The sequence below is a fragment of the Carcharhinus amblyrhynchos genome, chromosome 27 (assembly GCF_965287045.1).
Source record: "Carcharhinus amblyrhynchos chromosome 27, sCarAmb.v2.hapA, whole genome shotgun sequence".
Lineage (NCBI taxonomy): Eukaryota > Metazoa > Chordata > Chondrichthyes > Carcharhiniformes > Carcharhinidae > Carcharhinus > Carcharhinus amblyrhynchos.
In genome coordinates this window covers 27,532,444-27,554,949 of record NC_137350.1, presented here as the reverse complement: position 1 = coordinate 27,554,949, position 22,506 = coordinate 27,532,444, and the positions used below count along the sequence as shown (strand labels likewise).

Here is a 22,506-nt window from a genome sequence, read left to right as displayed (position 1 = left end):
AAATGGCTAAATTAACTTCTGTGAAAAGTCCTTACTCCCTCTACTTGTAGCTAATCTAATTTCACAATATAAAGCAGTGGTGAAGTCATATTGCAAGATGGCTCTGAGCCCTGACTTTCAGTTTCATCCTGATTTGGCACTTCAAGCATTCATTTATATTCTGCTTCCAAACTGCCTAATATAAACATACGAATAGTATCTTGGCTCGTGCCAATTAATTTATTCAAGGTGACCATTGCCCACTTGAACTAAATTACGCATGTTAGGAATACACTTTTAATGAAATGTGCTAAATTATATTTAATGATTTCAAAAAAGACTTAAATCAAATTTTGCAGAAGAAAAAACCCTTCTATTTACATATCGTCTTTCACAACACCAGAATGTCTGAAAGTGCTTCAGTAGTGTTGAAGTCTGTTGCCACTTTAAGGCTGGGAAAAGCACCAGCTAATTTGTGCACTGCAAGGTTCCACAAATGACCAGTTAAAACGATCAAATGTTTAGTTTTTCTTGGCAGCATTATAAACTGTGAGGACTCTGCAAGGACATAGGTAGAGGAGGCAGAGAGGTGGCAGATGAAGTTCAATGCAGTCAAGTGTGTAGTGATTCATTTTGGTAAGGACAACATGGAAATGCAATATAAAATAAGGATTATAACTCTAAAGGATGTGCAGGAGCAGAAGGAGAGAGCATTTAGTAAAGCAAACAGTATTCTAGACTTTATTAATAGGAGTATAGAGTCCAGCAGCAAAGAGATTATGCTGAACTTGCATAGGACACTAGTTAGACCTCCATTGAGTGGTAGGGTAGTTAGCTCTGGTGCCTCACAGCACCAGGGACCCGGGTTCAATTCCCAGCTTGGGTCACTGTTCATGTGAAGTTTGCACATTCTTTCTCTGTCTGCTTGAGTTTCTTCTGAGTGCACCCTTTCCTCCCACAGTCCCAAGATATGTAGATTAGGGGGATTAGCCATGGGAAATGTGTGGGGTTACAGGGATAGCAGGGGGGTAAGGGCCTGGGTAAGATACCCTGTCAGAGAGTTGGTGCAGGATTGATGGGCTGAATAGCCTCCTTCTGCACTACAGGAATTCTGAAATAATAATGGTTGTCAAAGGCAATGCTTAGTTTTTAAAGAGGAACATTTAAAGATGGGATACTTCCACTCTGAAGTCTAAGTCTAGTGGTGGGAGTGGAAGTCGGAGTGTTTTCTGAGTGTTTAGCTCATTACTTATGCATCGCTGATCAACATAAATCCCATAACATGCCACGCAAGAAACCACCCTGCCCATCATTAGCTCACAGGCTCTGGATGTCAACCTGCCCCACAGCTGTAACAACTGTGGGACTTCGGTCCAACCCCGCACCCCCCCCCCCCCACCCCCCCACCCCCCCACCAACCCCACGGGGGAGGAAACTCCCCCTCTGAAGCTATAGGCCAATTGGATTGGCCAACCACTCCAGCAGGCGTTGGAGAGCCAAGAGCAGATTGGCGGGTGCTGCTGAGACTGCAACGAGGCCCAAGAAGGTGGCACATGGATCCTGGAGCAAGGTCAGTCTGAGATCTTGGTCGGGGACTGTTCGTGCAGTTTAGTCGGGGGATGTCAGTGTAGAGGTGATGGATTTTATAGAGATGATGGGTCGATAAAAAAGCGGAGTTACTACATTCAAGGGACTGCCCCTTGATTTGGAAAGGCACTGCTTGAAGATAGCACGACCACTTCCTTCCTTAAAAGAAAGTTAAAATCAGCTTGGCCACTCCTGCCTGACTGGCCACTGTGAACTCTATTATGGTGTGGATGGTACATTATCAAGGCCAACTGGCTTGTTAACAAACTAATTGACCCTTCATTATTTATTGAAACATGCCATGTGAATTGTTGAATTCAGCTCCCCCACTCTCTTACCCCCAATCCCCCACAAACCCCCCCCCCGCCCCCACCACACAACCATATTATTGAGGTGAACTTGGGAAGCTGTTGGGCACTGCCCTTTAATTTACATGCCCTCCCTGTCAAAAGCATGCCTGGTGGAGGCATGTGAATCAGAGATCGTGGTTTCAGCTTCGTATTGGCACAAACTCTATCATGGACTGGGCAATAAACACTTACCAAAATCAGGGTAAGGGCAGGCAACCCTGGAATGGGTGCAGAGGCTGCCGTGTGTGGGGGTGGACTGGGTTAAGGTCTGTCTCTGAACGTCAGCACTGTGTTTAAATAAATAAGAGGAAAGGTCAAAACAAAAAGCACCCTCCAGCCTACAAAACTACAAAGGGTCGTGAACGAAGCCCAGTCCATCACTCAAACCAGCCTCCCACCCATTGACTCTGTTTACACTTCCCGCTGTCTCAGAAAAGCAGCAGCATAATCAAGGACCCCAAGCACCCTGCTTATACTCTCTTCCACCTTCTTCCGTCGGGAAAAGATACAAAAGTCTGAGGACATGTACCAACCGACTGAAGAACAGCTTCTTCCTTGCTGCCATCAAACATTTGAATGGACCTACCTTGGATTTCTCTACACCCTAGCTATGACTGTAACACTACACTCTGCACTCTCTCCTTTCCTTCCCTATGTATGGTATGCTTTGTCTGTATAGCATACAAGAAGCAATGCTTTTCACTGTATACTAATACATGTGACAATAATAAATCAAATCAAATCACCGCTTTATGCTTCAGCCGACCACACCTATGCCCCATCCATGCCAACATACTCACACCCATGCCCCCATCCACTCCATGATTCCTCATACCCCATATGGTAACACATACCCCCAACTCCCAGCATTTGGCCTCACACCCTCCATGCCAACTTGCCTAGAATGTTTGAACACTTCCTTAACAGCTTTAACACTCCCTTGATAGCTTTGATAGCTGGGCAGTTTCTTGACATTTACTTGACAGCTTGACAGTTTCTTGACAGATAGGAAATCCCTTGACAGCTGGCCAGTTCATTGACAGCTCTTTAGCAAATGGACAGTTCTTTGATAGCCTGACAGTTCCAAAGAGTTTGTGTGTAAAAAGTGCCTGATCATGTTTAATTCTAATGATCCTAAATTGTGCCTTCCGTGTTGCAAAGGCGTACATTACATCTCCAAAGAGATACCTGGTTACCTAGATATATCCACCAAATTCAGACCTACTCTCAACTGTCCTAATCTGCACGCTCCAGGTTCCATCCTTCTCCTGGACTTCCAAAATCCCACTTCAGCGGAGACGGTTGCTTATGTAAGTGGCCAGTTACCTTTGCGAATTGCACATATGTGAATTCCACCCTGATTCTAATCCTGCCCTTGCGAAGATGAGACATCTGGAGTTAGGCTGGGGCTTAGAACGTTGCCCATTTCTGGTATCTTCGCCATGGCAGAGAGGAGCTCCCTTGTGGAAAAATCCAGCCCTAACTCCATGGATCAAAATAATCTCCACAAAGGGAGATAGATATTGGAAAGCAGGTAAAGCTAGAATGTGAGTGGTGACGTAGATATTATGGCTGTTGAGTTGCTTTGAAGCCTGGGATCTCAAATCATGATGCATGGAGTTTGGGAGCCAATTAAGAGGGAAAGGACATTTTTTAAATGTGAACAGGAAGCAGAATATATATCTCATAATATGATGAGGGTGGCACAGTGGTTAGCACTGTTGTCTCACAGTGCCAGGGACCTGCATTGAGTTCTGGCGTGGGGTGACTGTGTGTATTTTGTATGGGCGCTCCAGTTTCCCTCCACAGTCCAAAGATATACAGTTAGGTTGATTGGCCATGCTAAATTGCCCCTGGTGTCGGGGGATTTTGTGTTTATGAGAATAAGACCTGAGTGGGATTGTTGCCGGTACAGACTTGATGGGCCAAATGGCCTCCTTCTGCACTGATAGGATTCTATGAGAATATGAATCATGAAGTGATAAAGTAATAAGATGAATTGTTCAACTTAGTGTTTTAGCTGAAACAGAGATGGGGGTTGGTTGAAGTGTGTGACTGCATACACACTAAGCCTTAATCAACTAAATTTTCTCCACCAGAACATTCTTTACTGTCATTAGGAGATAACAAGCACTTTATGATTGCAGTCATTTATCACACTTCAAAATTCCTGCCTTCAGCAGAATTGAACTAATTACTTTGTTTACTCTATTTAAAAATGAGCTGCCTAGTTTAAAATGTTTATACGCTTGGTCATATCCGAAAACTATTTTATATTACTGATGAGGTTAACCATCAGGTGTCACTGGAGACAGAGATAGTCTTTAGTGCAAAATTTAAATCAGATTTTAGGTGCAGACGAATCTCTATTTACAGGTGTTCATTCAGCAGAAGCTCAGTTGGCCACACTCAGAGTGAAAAGGTTGTGGGTTCAAGTCCCACCTCAGTGACGTTGAGCTCATAAACCTAGGCTGACATTCCAGTGCCATGCTGAGCCAATCTTTTTTCGCCTGGGATGTTAAACCAAGGTCTTGTCTGCTCTCTCACAAGTGGGCATCAAATATCTCGTGGCATTATTTTGAAGAAAAAGCAGGTATGGTTATCCCCTTGTGCCCTGACCAATATTTACCCCTCAATTAACATCACAAATTTGATTTGATTACTTATTGTCACATGTATTGGTACACAGTGAAAACTATTGTTTCTTACACCCTATACAGACAAAAACATATGGTTCATACAGTACAAAGAAAGGAGAGAGTGCAAAATACAGTGTTGCTCTTTCAGATAAATTGAGGAGAAAGATCAGCTTAATATATTAATTTATGTCAATGTAGTCCATTCATGGAATTATAAACTCCTAAAGTGCAGGAAGAAGCCATTCAACCCATCGAGCCCGCATTAGCAACAATCCCACCCAGACCCTATCCCTGTAACTACACATATTTACCTGGCTAGTCCCCCTGACACCAAGGATTAATTAAGCATGGCCAATTAATCTAACCTGCACATCTTTGGACTGTGGGAGAAAAGCGGAGCACCCGAAGGAAACAGTGACCTGAGGCCAGAATTGAACCTGAGTTTCTGGAGCTATGAGGCAGCAGTTTTAACCAGTTCTGATGGCGCTGCAGAGCAGTGATCTCTGATAGGCCATCGGGCTTTCTGTCTGACTGGGTACATAATGGGAGCTTCAGTGTTGCCCAGTTAAGTGCCTGTCTTCATTTACAATAGCACCAGATGCTCCTTGGAGAGGTGACAAGTGTTTCCCACCAATTCTTTGAACTGAGGTCACCTACATCAAATTCAGACCCTGATCTTTGCATCTTGTTTCCACCCTGGACAACACAGATAACTGATCCCTACAGGAGCAAACAAAATGAATATGAAAGCAATATCGAAAGTGGAAAAATTTCTGATTGATCCACAAAAGACTTAAAAGTATCAAGGCAGCTGGTTCAAATATTTAAAGAAAGACTTAGGGCGGGATTCTCCGGATCCCAGCTGCATGTTTCCTGCTGGCAGGAGGTGGCGTGTTGTTTGCTAGCGGCGGGATTCTCTGCTTCCACATCTGTCAATAGGAATTCCCATTGATGTCACTCCAAGCCAGTGGGTAACCCGCGGATGGGGGCGTGCTGCCGGCAGGACTGGAGAATCCCATTGGTGTGAACAGCTGGAGAATTCCAGCCTTGCATTTTGTGTAGCACCTTCAGAACCTCAGCGCATCCCAAAACATTCCATGGCTGATGAAGTACCTTGGAATGATAGTTACTGTTGTATTGCACAATCTGTGGCTGCCAATTTGCACAGAGCAATATGATAATACCAAATTATCTGCCTTCAGCTGGCATAATCAAGGACCCCACGCTCCGTGGACATTCTCTCTTCCACTTTCTTCTATTGGGAAAAAGATACAGAAGTCTGAAATAGTCTGCCAGTAGTTCTATCAGACCTTAACCAGGGATCATAACTGGACACTTGGACCCGGGTGAATATGGGTGAAGCAGGGAAGAGGTCACTGATGAGATAGCAAAGCGAGTGGAATGTAAGGCAATGTGGTGGCTTTCAGTGAGAACCCCTCTGTTCAATGTCTGGTCCCTCAATTTGGACAATAAGTGCTTTTAAAAGAGGGAACCACCTCCCAATCCCCCCTCTCCATGGCCGGACGTGGGAAATCCATGCTAGTTTGGGAGCATCCTGAAGTCACCACTACATCCTGGTGGGCTCAGGGATAATGGCCTTTAAGTGGCTGAATAATGACCTTAATTAGCCAGTGGATGGGTTCTCCCCACTGACCCGTTCCTGCTGCTGACTAAATGAGATTCAATTTTCAAGCAGGTGGGAATGGGCTTTGCAGCTTCCCCAGAGATGGTTCAGGCCTGACTGCTACCTCAGCTGCTCCAAACGGCCTCCATTCAATCCAGGGCCAGGAAGATTTCTTTTCAAATTAATTTATGTGATGTGTCTAGGCCAGCATTTATTGCTAGTTACCCTTGTGAAGATGGTGGTGAGCTGCCTTCTTCAGCAGCACAGTGGCAAGTATTGCTGCCTCACAGTGCCAGGGACCCGGGATCAATTCAGGCCTCTGTGTGGAGTTTGCATGTTCTCCCCATGTTTGCGTGTGTTTCCACTGCGTGTTCTGGTTTCCTCCCACACTCCAAAGATGTGCAGGTTAGGTTGATTGGCTATCCTAAATTTCTCCTTAGTCTCAGGGAGATTAGCAGGGTGAAAACATGGATGTATTGGCAGTGGAGAGAGCACAGAGGAGATTCACTGGGTTGGTTCCGGGAGAGGGTTGGTTTATGAGAAAAGATTAAATAGACTGGGGTTATACCCATTGGAATTTAGAAACACATAAAATTATGAAGGGAATAGATAAGGTAGAAGCAGGGAGGTCGTTTTGACTGGTGGGTGAAACCAGAACCAGGGGGCATAGCTCAAAACAAGGAGGAGCAGATTTAGGACTGAGTTGAGGAGGAACTTCTTCACCCAAAGGTTTGTGATTCTGTGGAATTACCTGTCCGTTGAAGCAGTTGAGACGACCTCGTTGAATGTTTTTAAGGCAAAAATAGATTGATTTTTGAACAGCAAAGGAATTAAGGGTTATGGTGAGTGGGTGGGTAAGTGGAGCTGAGCCCATGAAACAATCAGCCATGATCTTACTGAATGCTGGAGGGGTCAAACGGTCTACTCCTGCTCCTCGTTCTTATGTTCTTATGTTAAGGGGCTAGTTCCTGGGTGGGATTATTGTCGGTGCAGGCTCAATGGACTGGATGACCTGCGCCTGCACTGTAGGGATTCTAAGTTTCACTGCAATCCCTGTGGTCCAGGTACACCCACTGTGCTGTTAGGAAGGGAGATTTAGGATTTTGAACAAATGACAGTGAAGGAATGACGATATATTTACAAGAAAGGAAAAACAGTTCAGATTGTAGATCCTGTCCGTGCTGTTGATTGACTTCAACCTGGATGCTATATTTGGGTGGGAATGTATGGCTGCACTTGTCCTAAAACCATAAAATCCTGCCCAAGACCAACGGACCTTTCCCATGCTCCACCTCTGGCCCATTCCGATTCCCGTGGTGGGTGGGACGGGAAAATTTGCCCCTTGGTCCCTGAAGGGGAAAATCAGCCAGAGTTCTCTTGCTAAACAATAACTCATAATGAAATACATTCTGAAATATTTGCATTCAAGTAGCAACTTATTGCCTTGTCTAAACAATGAAGACAGAATTACATTTGGACTGAAATGTTGATCAACACAGCATCATTTCTGCAGCCACAAAACAGGAATGAATAAAAGGTTAATCTGTCTTTTTCAAAAAAAAATTTATATTTTTACTTGTTTTCTATGGGACAAAGGTTTGCAACTGACTGTCCTTGACAACTGTTACCTGTTGAGTAGCTATTTGTTAAATGATTAGCTGAAAAGCCATGCAGTAGATTCCCGCGGCAGCTACCTAGGTGATAATCAGGCAAAACAGCTTATCTCTGATTGTTGAACTGACCTACTCAGTAATGACAACCCGAGCCTGCGTGTTTCAAAAGATTATATTTAGCAAGGATTGTCTATATAAAAAGAGACTAAGTTGGGATAAACATGTATTTAACACAAAAAACAAAATTCTATGGATGCCAGAAATCTGCAATAAAGACAAAGAAATGTTGGAAAGACTCAGCCAGTATGACAGCATCTGAGGAGAGAGAAACAGAGGTCAAAATCTTATGCCAGTGGGATTTTCTCACCCTGCTGCAGGGAATGGAGATTTGGCTAGCCGCCAAATTCTCCGACCTCACTGCAGCAGGAGTGTGGCGTGAACAGGCATTCCATGCTCATTGGGCACCGCAGGGGCTGGGGTGTATTATTGACTCTTTAAATCACATTTTGGTTTGATGTTTTAAGTTTCCTTTACACTCTGTCTTTTGGTTTCAGCGGTTCCTTTCTTTTTGGGGGCTGCCCATCTTGCTTTATCCCTGAGTTTGATTGATTTAGTTTATTGGTTTTGCATGAAAAGAAATGCCCGGCAGAGATGGTCGCCATCTGCCTTCATACTGTGGGTGATAACCTGGCCATCAGCAAGAATGACAGTAGCAGCAGGGAGGGCTGTTCAGGGGGAGGGTAAGTAGCTGCCACTGATGCAGGATAAGCAATGTCAGAAACATTAATCCCAATACACGGACATGCACACTGCCTGGGGACCGATTCCCTTCATGACTTACCAGTGGGAGATAAACGTAAACTCTCAACTGAGTTGCAGCTCAGAACTCCTGCTGTGAAGCTAACTTCAATCCATTGCTGGGTTCCTGACACATGGGAGGCTCACGCAACACTGAGAGAGTCACAGCACTGGGCAAAACTGGTGCTTGTTAAGGGTCTTAATTGGTTTTATTGCCTGCCTGCCCGACTGCCGATTCTGTTGCCAGCCCATCTCTGGGAATTGGTCATTTGGAGATGGGGTGAGGCAGCCATTCCACTGGGGCTTCCTGATATTTTTCTGCCCCACCCAGCCTCCAAATCCATCCGCAGGATGCCGCAAAAGTTGGTGTTTCTCTCTTTGTAGACGGGCGGCACAGTGGCACAGTGGTGGCACTGCTATCTCACAGTGCCAGGGACCCGGGTTCAATTCCAGCCATAGGTCACTACCTGTGTGGATATATCTGCACATTCTACCCATGTCTGCGTGGGTTTCCTCTGGGTGCTCCGGTTTCCTCCCAAAGGTCCAAAGATGTGCAGGTTAGATTGAATGGCGATGCTAAATTGACCCTGCTGTCAGGGTAGTTAGCAGGGTAAATATGTGGATTTAGGGGAATAGGGTCTGGGTGGGATTGTGGTCCATGCAAACTCATTGAACTGAATGGCCTCCTTCAGCACTGTAGGGATTCAGACACTGCCAGACCTGGTGAGCATTTCCAGCACTTCCTGTTTTCAGACTAATTTAACATTTTGTTCTGCTAAAGGTTCTTCAGTTTGATCTATAAGATTCGTAATTGGGTACTTGTGGAGCAAGTCACCTTCACGGCATTTTGACTAAAAGCTAGAAAATTGAGGCTTGTTACTTTGCTGTGCAGGCATGTGTAATGCGACGCCTATCAGTTCCAAATAATAATCTTGAAAGTCAAGAGAGCATATTTACAGGAAAGGGAAAACTGCAAAAGCTATGTTCAGAGTTGGCTTTCACTGGGACAAATAAGCTATGTAATGGATAGCACAAAGCCCAATATAGTTAAACCAATAGCTGTTGGAACTGTAAGTTTTAACATGCTGAGTTTCTGGCCTTGGAGGCATAAGATTAAAGCCAGCATTTTCCCCCAAGGAAAACTGGGCTAAATCACAGGGTCTCTTATACCTGCTGTCATGCACCTCATGTTGTTCAGTCTCAAGATGGTCCTTAGCAGTTTGCTCACTCTGAATCCCAAACCACCCAAACCAAGCAGCATGAAGGAAGGGACTGTGTCATTTTTCAGAAACTAGGAGTAGGATTTTCTAGCCCCTCCTACAGGCCAGATCTTCTGGTCCTGTTGAAGGTAACCAGGGGTTGAAGTGGATCGCCACACCTGCCGTGGGAAACCTGCCACGGTGGGGCTGGAAAATCTCGGCGATTGTGAAATGTGTTCATTGTGAAAATGTTCTGTTGATAATGTCAAATGAAGTAACAAGAATCAAAGAATCCCTACAAGTGCAGAAGGAGGCCATTCAACCCATCGAGCCTGCACTGACAACCATCCCATCCAGGCTCTATCCTTGTGAACCCATGTATTTACCCTACTAATCCCCCTGACACCAAGGGGCAACATACAGTGGCCAGTCAACCTAACCCACACATCTTTGGAGTGTGGGAGGAAACCAGAGCACCCGGAAGAAACCCACGCAAACAAGGGGAGAAAGTGCAAACTACACACAGTCACCCAAGGCCGGAATTGAACCCAGGTCCCTGGCGCTGTGACGTAGCTTTCTAACCACTGAGATTCTATGCCATCCCAACTGAAGGGCAGCAGCACAGTGGCAGAACGGCAGTAAGGGGAAGAAATACAAACATAAATCCCATTAATGCCATCTTACTATTTATTGGTAATGTGTGCTTACATTAAACTCAGGCATTTCAATTCTTTAAGTGGTGTTACATAAAAGAAAAGAGGATAAAGAAAAGCACAGCATAGGAACAGGCCTTTCGGCTCTCCAAGCCGTGCCAATAATGATGCCCTAACTAAACATAAAAAAACCCTCTGTCCTTACTCGGTCTGTATCTGTCTATTCCCTCCCCTATTCACATACCCATCCAGATGCGTCTTAAATGTTGCTAATATGTCTGCTTCCACCACCTCATTTGGCAGCACATTCCAGGCACCCACCACTCTCTGTGTAAAAACCTTCCCCTACACATCTCCCTTAAATTTTCCCTGTCTCACCTTGAACCCGTGTCCCCTTGCAATTGGCACTTCCACCCTGGGAAAAAGCCTCTGACTTATCCATCCTTTTTTTAAAGTTGAAATTTATTTATTAGTCACAAGTAAGGCTGACATTAACACAGCAATGAAGTTACTGTGAAATTCCCCTAGTTGCCACACTCCGGCATCTGTTCGGGTCAATGCACCTAAACAACACGTCTTTCAGAATGTGGGAGGAAACCGGAGCACCCAGAGGAAACCCACGCAGACATGGGGAGAACATGCAAACTCCATACAGACAATGACCCAAGCTGGGAATCGAACCCGGCTAACCGATGTGCTACCGTGCCGCCCATAATTTTGTGGATCGCTATCAGGGTCTCCCTTCAGCCTCCATCCTTCCAGTGGAACCAGTCTTAATTTATTCAACTTCTTCTCATTCCCAACATCCTCAAGACCAGGGAACATCCTGGTGAACCTTCTTTGCACTCCTTCCAAAACTTCCACATCCTTCTGGTAATGTGGCGACCAGAACTGCACACAATACTCCAAATGCAGCCTAACCAAGATTTTATATAGCTGCAACATGATTTCCCAACTCTTGTATTAAAAATAAGCGTGATATTCCATTTATCGGTCTAACTAAGAGTGTAATTGTTCATCCAGGAAGTGCTGTTAGCGCTTATGTGGCAGAATATTGAAAAAGGGTGGATAAGTCAGAGGCTTTTTCCCAGGGTGGAAGTGCCAATTACAAGGGGACACGGGTTCAAGGTGAGACAGGGAAGACTTAAGGGAGATGTGCGGGGGAAGTTTTTTACACAGAGTGGTGGGTGCCTGGAATGTGCTGCCAGATGAGATGGTGGAAACAGACGCATTAACGACATTTAAGACACATCTGAATGGGTACATGAATTGGGGAGGGAATAGACGGATACAGACTGAGTAAGGACAGAAGGCTTTTTTTAGTTAGGGCATCGTTATTGGCACGGCTTGGAGAGCCGAAAGGCCTGTTCCTATGCTGTACTTTTCTTTATCCTCTTTTCTTTTATGTAACACCACTTAAAGAATTGAAAAGCCTGAATTTAATGTAAGCGCACATTACCAATAAATAGTGAGATGGCATTAATGGGATTTATGTTTGTGTTCCTTTCCCTTACCGCCGTTCTGCCACTGTGCTGCTGCCCTTCAGTTGGGATGGCATAGAAGCACAGTGGTTAGAAAGCTATCTCACAGCACCAGGGATCTGGGTTCAATTCTGGCCTTGGGTGATTGTGCTTTCTCCCCATGTTTGCGTGGGTTTCCTCCAGGTGCTCTGGTTTCCTCCCACACTCCAAAGATGTGTGGGTTCGTTTGATTGGCCATGGTATGTTGCCACTTGGTGTCAGGGGGATTAGTAGGGTAAAGCCTTGGACCTTCCTCTGAATTGCCAACTTGCCATTTTTCACATTTATTTTCCCTACATTTTACCATCTGGGACTTAATGCTGTTCTATGGCTTCTTTCTTTGTCTGGTATTGGACGCAAGTCAAACTGACCTCTCCGTAATCACTGCAACCACACACTTCACATTAAATGCACTTTATTATTGCAATTTAATTCATCTGATGCTGAATACCACACATTCTGACAAAACCCATGGCAAATGCAGCTGCTGGGTCCAACTAATAAATAATCGGCACGCTTGAAGTTGCAAGAATTACAGCTTTTGCTGTAATCACTGGGAGGTATCTTTCATAAACCTTTAATGGACATAATTAACCATTCAAGTTAATTAGAATGTATGCACCAACAGTTAATATAAGCAAATCAAATTTAAATTTGAAAAAGATACACATTTTAAACTGTCAATTAAGCAATTTTGTCCCCGAGGATTTCAAATTCTATGCATATTTAATCACCGCTTCAGGTTTGTTGACATGACAACCTGGAGGCATCTAATCTACTTTCTGATTAGATTTAAGTGCTTTTGGATTACGGTGATTAAGAGTCCATGAAAGAGATGAGAAGTGAAAAGCACAAAAGGGTGACTGTTGTTTTCCTCCATGACACATTGCCTCGAAAAAGAAAGCTCAGCAGACCAAAGGATATAATTACATGACACGCGTGGCATCAAATTGAAGTACCAACCATGTACCAACTCTGCAGTTTTAGCATGGACACATTCCCAGCCCAGTGGCTGGACACTGGGATAAAGTAAACATTGATTGCAGGAGGTGCTTTCACTCCATTTCATTCAGCGTTTTTGATTTGATTTATTATCGTCGTGTGTATTGGGATACAGTGAAAAATATTGTCATTTGCACGCTATACAGGGTGGCAGGGTGGCACAGTGGTTAGCACTGTTGCTTCACAGCGCCAGGGACCCAGGCTCAATTCCAGCCTCGGGTCACTGTCTGTGTGGAGTTTGCACATTCTCCCCGTGTCTGCGCGGATTTCCTCTGGGTGCTCCGGTTTCCTCCCACAGTCCAAAGATGTGCAGGTTAGGTTGATTGGCCATGCTAAATTAACCCTGGTGTAAGGGGAATTAAGGGGGCAAATGTGTGGGGTTACAGGGATAGGATCTGGGTTGGATTGGGGTCAGGTACTGACTCGATGGGCCGAATGGCTTCCTCCTGCACTTAAGAGATTCTATGATTCTATGAATTCATTCCGTTGACAGAATACATTCGGATCTGATATAAAGTACTTTGTTGCAGTGTGGTTCTGACTTTAACATTGCTGAGTGTGAATGCCTCAATAGCAGGTCAAAACCTCAACTATCCGGATGTGTCCGGCTTAAGGGTCTATAAAAACTCAAAGGGATGTGTCATTCAGGTTTTGTTAATTTGACTGTGCCACCAAGGTCTCAGCCTTAGCTCAATAGCAATGCAGCGTCAGATGTTTGTGGTTTCTAATCACCCTCCAGAGATGACCATATAATCAGTGCAGTACAGAGGGAGTGCTACATTGCCAGAGATCTTTTGGATGACAGGCTGTTGACATAAAAGATCTTGCAGCACTATTTGAAGAAGAGCAGAGATACCTCCTGGTGCCCCGGTGAGTATTTATCCCTAATTCAACTAAAACAGGTTATCTGATCACTTATCACTGATCACTGGGACAGCATGGTGGTACAGTGGTTAGCACGGCTGCCTCACAGCACTAGAGACCCAGGTTCAATTCCCAGGCTTGGGTCACATCTGTGTGGAGTCTGCATGTTCTTCCTGTGTCTGTGTGGGTTTTTTCCGGGTGGTGTGGTTTCCTCCCACAGTCTGAAATACATGCTGGTTAGATGCATTGGCCATGCTGTAAGGCAGCAGTGCTAACCACTGTGCCACTACAGTCGAAAGGCAGCACAGTTCAGAACGGTTGCACTGCTGTCTTTCTGTGCCAGGGACCCGCAGGTTCGATTCCCGGCTTGGGTCACTGTCTGTGTGGAGTCGGCATGTTCTCCCCGTGTCTGCATGGGTTCCCTCCAGGTGCTCCAGTTTCCTCCCACACCCCAAAATAACACGCCTGGGAAACTCACCAATGATACTTAAATCCTTGTTAATGGGATTCCTGACCTTTCATTGGCAGGAACCCTGTAATGTCGTCAGTGGGAGGGAGGGAGGAGGGCAGGGGGAATCTGAATGAAAGATCCCATCGGCATTAAAGCTGTTCGGAGACACCCACTGGATTCCCTGCCCTCATCGGCTTTCCCATCTGCCGAAAACAGGGGCAGAATATCCCAGCCATAATGTGTGGAAACTGGCTGCTGTGTTTGCCGCTTTACAAAAGTGACTGCACTTTAGGCGTTCTTCACTGGCCGTCCAGTGATTAGGCTTGTTATGAGGTCATCAAAGGCAATACATAAATGCAAGTTCTTGTTCCTTTCTGAAACAATTTCTTAGGGCAGTACTTAATCAAGGCACAAGGGTAACTGGAGTGCCAGTTGGAGCTTTGTGCCAGCTTCTTTGGGGAAGGCCCACCAGAATTAGGTGCAGAATAAGCCACTCAAGTGGCCAGTGATAGGCCTTCCCCAGGAACATTGACTGACCAAGGCTGGCAGCTGTCCATTGCCAGTGGTGCCAGCTGCAGCGATGGCAGCTGCCAGCAATGTACTCAGGGACAGACCCAAAACCATTTGTGGGACATGGGCGCCGCTGGCTGGCCCCAGCATTTATTGCCCATCCCTCGTTGCCCGAGGGCAGCTGAGAGTCAACCACACTGCTGTGGCTCTGGAGTCACATGTAGGCCAGAACAGGTAACGACAGCAGATTTCCTTCCCTAAAGGACATCAGTGAACCAAATGCATTTTCCCAACAATCGACAAATGGTTTTACGGCCATCAGTAGATTCTTAATTCCACATTAAAAAAAAGAATTCAAATTCCACCACCTGCCAAGGCAGAATTCAAACCTGAACCCCCAGAACATTAGCTGAGTTTCTGGATTAATAGTCTCGCAATAACTCTACTAGTCCATCACCTTCCCTTGAGGAACAAAAGTCATGGGGAGGGTATTGGCAGCCAGGACAGGGGTCTGGCTCTCAATACATTTCCCAATGCTGTAACACGCTGTATGAGTCTTTGAACAAAGGATGCCACCCTGCTTGGGAGACCTCTTTGGAATTCCCACATGGTGGTGGCCCTGTCCACCACAGGTGAAAACCAGTAGAAGTGGGATGAGGCCTTTAAAGCAGGTATTATTTTCCTATCTATGGGCCTCATTTGGTTGCAGGACAGGAAAGCCTACACACCACCTTCCTGTCTGATTTTTTTTCATTCATGGGACATGGATATTGCTGGCTGGCCAAGCAGTGTATCTTAATGACTATCGGCCGGTGGCTCTGACATCCATCATTGTGAAGTGCTTCACAAGGCTAGACATGGCATGAATCAATTCCAGCCGCCCGGACTACCTGGATCCACTACAGTTTGCCTATCGCCACAATAGATCCACAGCAGATGCCATTGCCCTAGATAACAAGGACACCTGTGTCAGACTCCTATTTATTGACTACAGCTTAGCCTTCAACACCATAATTTCCACGAAACTCAACTGCAAACTCTATGGCCAGGGCCTTGGCTCTTCCCTCTGTGACTGGATCCAGAACTTCCTAACTCACAGACCACAATCAGTAAGGATAGGCAGCAACACCTCCTCCATGATCATCTTCAACACCACTGCCCCACAAGGCTGTGTTCTCAGCCCCCACTATACTCCTTAAACACCTATGACCGTATGGCCAAATTCCCCTCTAATTCAATTTTCAAATTTGCTGATGACATGACCATAGTGGGTCGGATCTCAAACAATGGTGAGACAGAGTACAGGAATAAGAGAATCTAGTGAACTGGTGCGGCAACAATAATCTTTCCCTCCATGTCAACAAAATGAGGGAGATTGTCATCGACTTCAGGAAGCGTAAAGGAGAACATGCCCCAGTCTACATCAACAGGGACGAAGTAAAAAGAGTCGAGAGTTCAAGGTTTTAGGTGTCCACATCACCAACAATCTGTCCTGATCCCCCTCCTGACACTATAGTTAAGAAAGCACACCAATGCCTCTCCTTTCTTAGAAGACTAAGGAAATTTGGCATGTCAGCTACAACACTCACCAATTTTTACAGATGCACCATAAAAAACACCTTGTATGGCTCCTGCTCTGCCCAAGACCGCAAGGAACTACAAACAGTCGTGAACGTAGCCCAAACCATCATGCAAACCAGCTTTCCATCCATTGACTCCGTCTACACTTTCTGCTGCCTTGGCAAAGCAGCCAGCATAATTAAAGACCCTATGCACCTGGACATTCTCTCTTCCATGTTCTTCCTTCGGGAAAAAGATACAAAAGTCTGAGGTCACATACCGACGAACTCTGAACAGCTTCTTCCCTGCTGCTGTCGGACCTTTGAATGGACTTACCTTGCATTAAGTTGATCTTTTTCTACACTCTGGCTATGACTGTAACACCAGTTAACGAATGGTCTAGTTGGGCGCATGAGCGGTGCAGGCTTAGAGGGCTGAAGGGCCTGTTCCTGTGCTGTATTGTTCTTTGTTCTTTGTTTACTGGTACTCTCTGGTTTCCTTCTCTATGAACAGTAAGCTTTGTCTGTATTGCCTATCCTTTGTTGCCCTTGAGAAGGTGGTGGTGAGTTGCCTTCTTGAATCACTGCAGTCCATGTACTCTGGGTTGAACCACAATGCTGGTAGGGATGGAATGCCAGGATTTTGACACAGCGACTGTGAAGCAATGTTGATATATTTCCAAGTCAGAATGGTGAGTGGCTTGGAGGGGAACTTGCAGGGAGTGTGTTCCCATACATCTCCTGCCCTTGTCCTTCTAGAGGGAAATGGTCATGTGTTGGAAGGCTCTGTCTAAGGATCTTTACTGAATTGCTGCAGTGCATCTTTTGTAGATAGTACTCACTGCTGCTACTGAGCATTGGTGGTGGAGTGAGTGGATGTGGTGCCAATCAGGGGGCTGCTTTGTCCTGGATGGTGTTAAGCTTCGTGAGTGTTGTTGGAGCTGCACCCATCCAGGCAAATGGGGAATATTCCATCACACTCCTGACTTGTGCCCTGTAGCTGGTGGACAGGCTCTGGGGAGTGAGGAGGTGAGTTAATCACTGCAGTATTCTTAGCCTTCAACATGCTGTTGTAGTATCTTGTAATTATGTGGTGAGTCCAGTTGAGTTTCTGGTCAATTGTAACCCCAAAGATGTTGACAGTGGGGGGTTCAGTAGTGGTAACACCATTGAATGTCAAGGGGTGATGGTTAGAGTGTCTCTGATTAGTGATGATCCATTGCCTGGCATTTGTGTGGTGCAACTATTACTTAAAATAAAAGTCTATTCTGCCACCAAACTAGCCTTGGGGGAGGGCATTAGGTTCTGCCATTAATGTGATCATTGGGCACAGTAACCTGGAGTGTGTTACTTGGTAAAAGGTTTGAAACAATTGCCAGAGTTGTTGATTTTGTCAGAGTCAATTCTATCATTTAAAATGAGACAGAATGCAAATCTGTTCGGTTAAATTCTTGAAAGATAAATGACTGAAACGTTCCAATGAATCATGTTATCATTTTGAAAAAAAAACCATTGTTTCTTTCACTTTTATGAAAAGCTAAGCTTTCAGTTGCTCCTCCTGAACCTCATTCTTGTTACTTTTGTTACTCTTTTTATCTAGCTGTAGTTGCTCAATGTCAAAATGAAAACTCTGGTTTCTGAAAGGACTATTTAGAAATTGCTAAAGCATAGTTCTTTTTTTTAATGTGCATCTGGCAATGTGGTCATTGTCCCTTTCAGGGCAACTGTAATGACGCAATTTTCACAGACTTCATCAGAAACACAAAAGAATTTACTAAAAAGGAGAATTGTACAGCGGTAACCTGGTTACACCTCATCCCCCACATGTTTCCTCCCTAAGCGAGGGTTCCACCCCCTGGACTATACAGTGACAATCTGAGCCATACATAACAGGAGGGTATCAGGATTGTCCCTCAGAATCCATATGGTGCAGAATGAGACCATTCGGCCCATCTGCATAAACAACAATCTCACCCAGGTCTTATCCCCGTAACCTCATGTATTTACCCTCCTAATCACCCTGACACTAAGGGGCAATTTACCATGGCCAGTTCACCTAAACAGCACATCTTTGGACTGTGGAAGGAAACCGGAGCACCTGAAGGAAACCCATGGGGGAACCAATTGAGACCCTCTGCATCTCAATTTGTTCCCCCAGGCCAGGTGACCCTTACTCTGCTGTGTTGCCCTTAAAGGGGCAATCACGAAAGGCAGAAACCACAGGGAAACAGCCACTTGCCCCAGCAAAGTCCTACAAAAGTTAACAGTGGGAGAATCCTGTGGGAGTTCTCACCCAGGGTACAGAATTATTCACAAACAATCAAACTATAACTGTCCTGTTGTGTGGTCAATCTGATACATTGGCCGGAATTCTCTGGTCCTGCTGCAGTGGAAGGAAATTTAGCGGAGGCCTAATTCTCCATCCTCACTTGCAGTGGCAGCAGGGTATGAACTCTGCTTCTCTCTCCACTGGTGTTACCTGGCCCTGCTGAGAGCTTCCAGCAGTCTCCCTTTTTCAGATTTCCAGCATCTGCAGCATTGCTTTTGGAGCAGCCTTCTGAGCATGACTTAGAGTCATAGAGGTTTGCAGCATGGAAACAGGCCCTTCGGCCCAACTTGTCCATGCCACCCTTTTAAAACTCCTAAACTAATCCCAATTGCCTGCATTTGGTCCATATCCCTCTATACCCATCTTACCCATGTAACTGTCTAAATGCTTCTTAAAAGACAAAATTGTACCTGCCTCTACTACTACCTCTGACAGCTTGTTCCAGACACTCACCAGCCTCTGAGTGAAAAAATTGCCCCTCTGAACACTTCTGTATCTCTCCCTTCTCACCTTAAACCTATGCCTGTAGTTTTAGATTTCCCTATCTTTGGGAAAAGATATTGACTTTCTAGCTGATCTGCGCCCCTCATTATTTTATAGACTTCTATAAGATCACCCCTCATCCTTCCATGTTCCAGAGTAAAGTCCCAGTCTATCCAGCCTCTCCTTATAACTCAAACCATCAAGTCCCGGTAGCATTCTAGTAAAGCTTTCCTGCACTCTTTCTAATTTAATAATATCTTACTATAATGGGGTGACCAGAACTGTACACAGTATTCCAAATGTGGCCTTACCAATGTCTTATACAACTTCAACAAGATGTCCCAACTCCTGTATTCAACGTTCTGACCGATGAAACCAAGCATGCCGAATGCTTTCTTCACCACTCTGTCCAGCTGTCACTCCACCTTCAAGGAGCTATGAACATGTGCCCCTAGATCTCTTTGTTCTGTAACCCTCCCCAATGCCCTATATTAACTGAGTAAGTCCTGCCCTGATTCAATCTTCACTGCACAATCTTCCCCCGTATTTCCCCCTATATGGTGCTAAAACTAATCCAACATCAACTTCCCAAGACACTGTCACATGTATGGGATATCTGTTTAATCATCTATTGTGATAGAAGGGATAGAGCAGAATTGTTTTTCCTCCTTACCTTCACGTTTACAAGTAATTCACAGCCTCTACAGCAGCTTACCACATCATCCGCCTCCCTGGCTCAGAGTAAGCTTGCTCAAGATGTCTCTCCAGGGGAACCCGCTGGCGAAGAGGAGAATAAGAAATATTAATTTTAAAACCAGTTTTGCTTTGCACAGCAGGACTGACTTAACGTGTAAGTCAGGTTCTTTTGGGAAACAATCATCACCAACTAAAAGCGACAGGCTCCCTCGGCAACACAGTAACAATTTGGGCCATACAAATAGGAGGGTGTCAAGATTGTCCCTCAAAATCCCTCCAGTGCTGAAGGAGACTGTTCAACCCATTGAGTCTGCATCAACAACAATCCCATCCAGCCTTAACCTGTAAACCCACGTATTTACCCTTCTAATCCCCCTGACACAAAGCGGCAATTTACCGTGGCCAGTTCACCTAACCTACATATCTTTAGACTGTGGGAGGAAACCAGAGCCCCCAGAAAAAACCCATGCAGACACAGAGAGATAAAGCAAACTCCACATGAATAGTGACCCGAGACCGGAATTGAACCCGGATCCCTGGCACTGTGAGGCAGTCAGTGCTAAGTTGGCTGGAATAGATGGTAATTGCTCCATGGCAGATGCAGCATGGGTTCATGAAAGACATGTCGTGTTCAACTAATTTATTGAAATTCTTTGAGGACATTATGAGCACAGTGGACAATGGGGAACTGGTGAATGTGATGTATCTGGATTTCCAGAAGGTTCCGCACAAAAGGCTGCTGCATAAGAGAAAGGTGCATGGTGTTATGGGAAATTTTTGAAAATTGTCTTGAGAAATAGTTAACTAACAGAAGGCAAAGAGTGGGGATGAATGGGTGTTTTTCTGGTTGGTGATCAGTGGCTAATGGTGTACCTCAGGGATCAGTGTTGGGACTGCAATTGTTTACAGTTTATATAGATGATTTGGATTTGGGGACCAAATATAATGTGTCAAAGTTCGCAGATGACATTAAGATGAGTGGCAGAGCAAAGTGTGCAAAGGACATTGGAAGTCTGCAAAGGGATATAGATAGTTTAGTGAGTGAGCATGGGTCTGGCAGATGGAGGACAATGTTGTTAAATGTATCATCATCCATTTTTGATAGGAATAACAGCGCAATGGGTTATTATTTATGTGGTCAAAATTGCAGCATGCTGCTGTGCAGAGGGACTTTGTGCATGAATCGCAAAAATTTGTTTTGCAGGTGCAACAGGTAATTAAGAAGGCAAATGAAACTTTGTCCTTCATTGCTAGAGGGGTGGAGTTTAAAAATAGGAAGATTAGGTTGCAGTTGTATAAGGTGCAGATGAGGCCACACCTGGGGAGTACTGCTCTCCTTACTTGAGAAAGGATATACTGGCACTAGAGGGGGTGCAGAGGAGATTCACTAGGTTGATTCCAGAGTTGAGAGGGTTGGTTTATGAGAAGAGACTGAGTAGTCTGGGACTATACTCACTGGAATTTGGGAGAATGAGGGGAGATCTTATAAAAATGTATAAGATTATGAAGAGAATAGATAAGACAGAAGCAGAGAGGTTGTTTCCATTGGTGGGTGAAACCAGAACAAGGGGGCATAGCCTCACAATAAGGGTTGCACGTTTAGGACTGAGTTGAAGAGGAACATCTTCACCCAAAGGGTTGTGAATCTGTGGAATTCTCTGCCCAGTGAAACAGTTGAGGCTACCTCACTGAATGTTTTAAGGCAAGGATAGATAAATTTTTCAATAGTAAACGAATTAAGGGCTATGGTGAGCAGGTGTGTAATTGGGACTGAGTCCATGAAAAGATCAACCATGTTCTTATTGAATGGTGGAGCAGGCTCGAGGGGCCAGATGTCCTACTCCTGCTCCTAGTTCTTGTGTTCTTAAGTTAGCAAGAACAACAGTTGACCTCAGCACCCTAATCTCTGGAGAGGGTTAAAGAATTGCCCAATTTTCCCATTTTCGTGGTGACAACTCTAGGCTGGTCACCTGTGGGTAACATTTGAGGGAAGGATCTGATTTGGCAGTGATTCCTCAGTATTCGAATAGCTTGCCAAATCTCAAGGCTTATCTGTTAATAATAGCCACTTTGGCAATATCACAGAGTATGTCTGTGCAACTGGACCGTGACAATGAGTGAACTCTTTCACGAGAGGAAGGGAAAAGAGGAAAAACTCTTAATAATAGGAATTGAAGGTCAGTATTAAACCAACATCTCATTATATTTTACTTCCTATGTGACCTTGCTCAGTTTAAACAGTTTAAGTTGTTTTGTCATGAGGATACACACCCACTGAGTGAGAGCAATGGAATCTCACATCATTGTGGAAAAAAATTGTCTTAATCTGTGCCTGAACTTGTTTGCACAACTTTAAAAAGTGTAGGACAGTCTTATGTTTGTTTACACTTCTACAGCCTGATTTACTTGATAACATAGGAATAAAACCTGCCACTGAAAGAGATAGGAGCATAATTTAATATATTTTTATTGTATGGTGGATTTATTCATTGCCTAGGGTAACGTGATACAGGTACCATTATTTCAAAGGTAACCTCTTTCAACAGAGTTTAATTTACTGCTATAAGCTATTTTCTTGTAAATATTTGAATAATTTAAGTAATAATTTAAGAGTTGTTTGATAACAAGCATGCAAAAATTGACAGGGAGA

At 44.8% G+C, this 22,506-nt stretch overlaps 1 protein-coding gene and 1 long non-coding RNA gene across 3 annotated transcripts in view; one reads left to right on the top strand and one right to left on the bottom strand.

Annotated features, from left to right (window-relative positions):
• The window catches only part of LOC145359180 (signal transducer and activator of transcription 5B-like), a 196,280-nt gene that overhangs the window by 150,937 nt on the left and 22,837 nt on the right, over window positions 1–22,506 (bottom strand). The window contains exon 2 of one of the 2 annotated variants that reach the window (XM_080213622.1): window positions 19,834–19,937. The exons of the other annotated variant lie outside the window; for it this stretch is intronic. The gene's annotated coding sequence lies outside the window, so the exon portion shown is untranslated. The remainder of the gene's footprint in view (window positions 1–19,833; window positions 19,938–22,506) is intronic. 2 annotated transcript variants of the gene reach the window in all.
• The window catches only part of LOC145359182 (uncharacterized), a 57,860-nt gene that overhangs the window by 28,614 nt on the left and 6,740 nt on the right, over window positions 1–22,506 (top strand). The gene's annotated exons all lie outside the window — the stretch shown is intronic.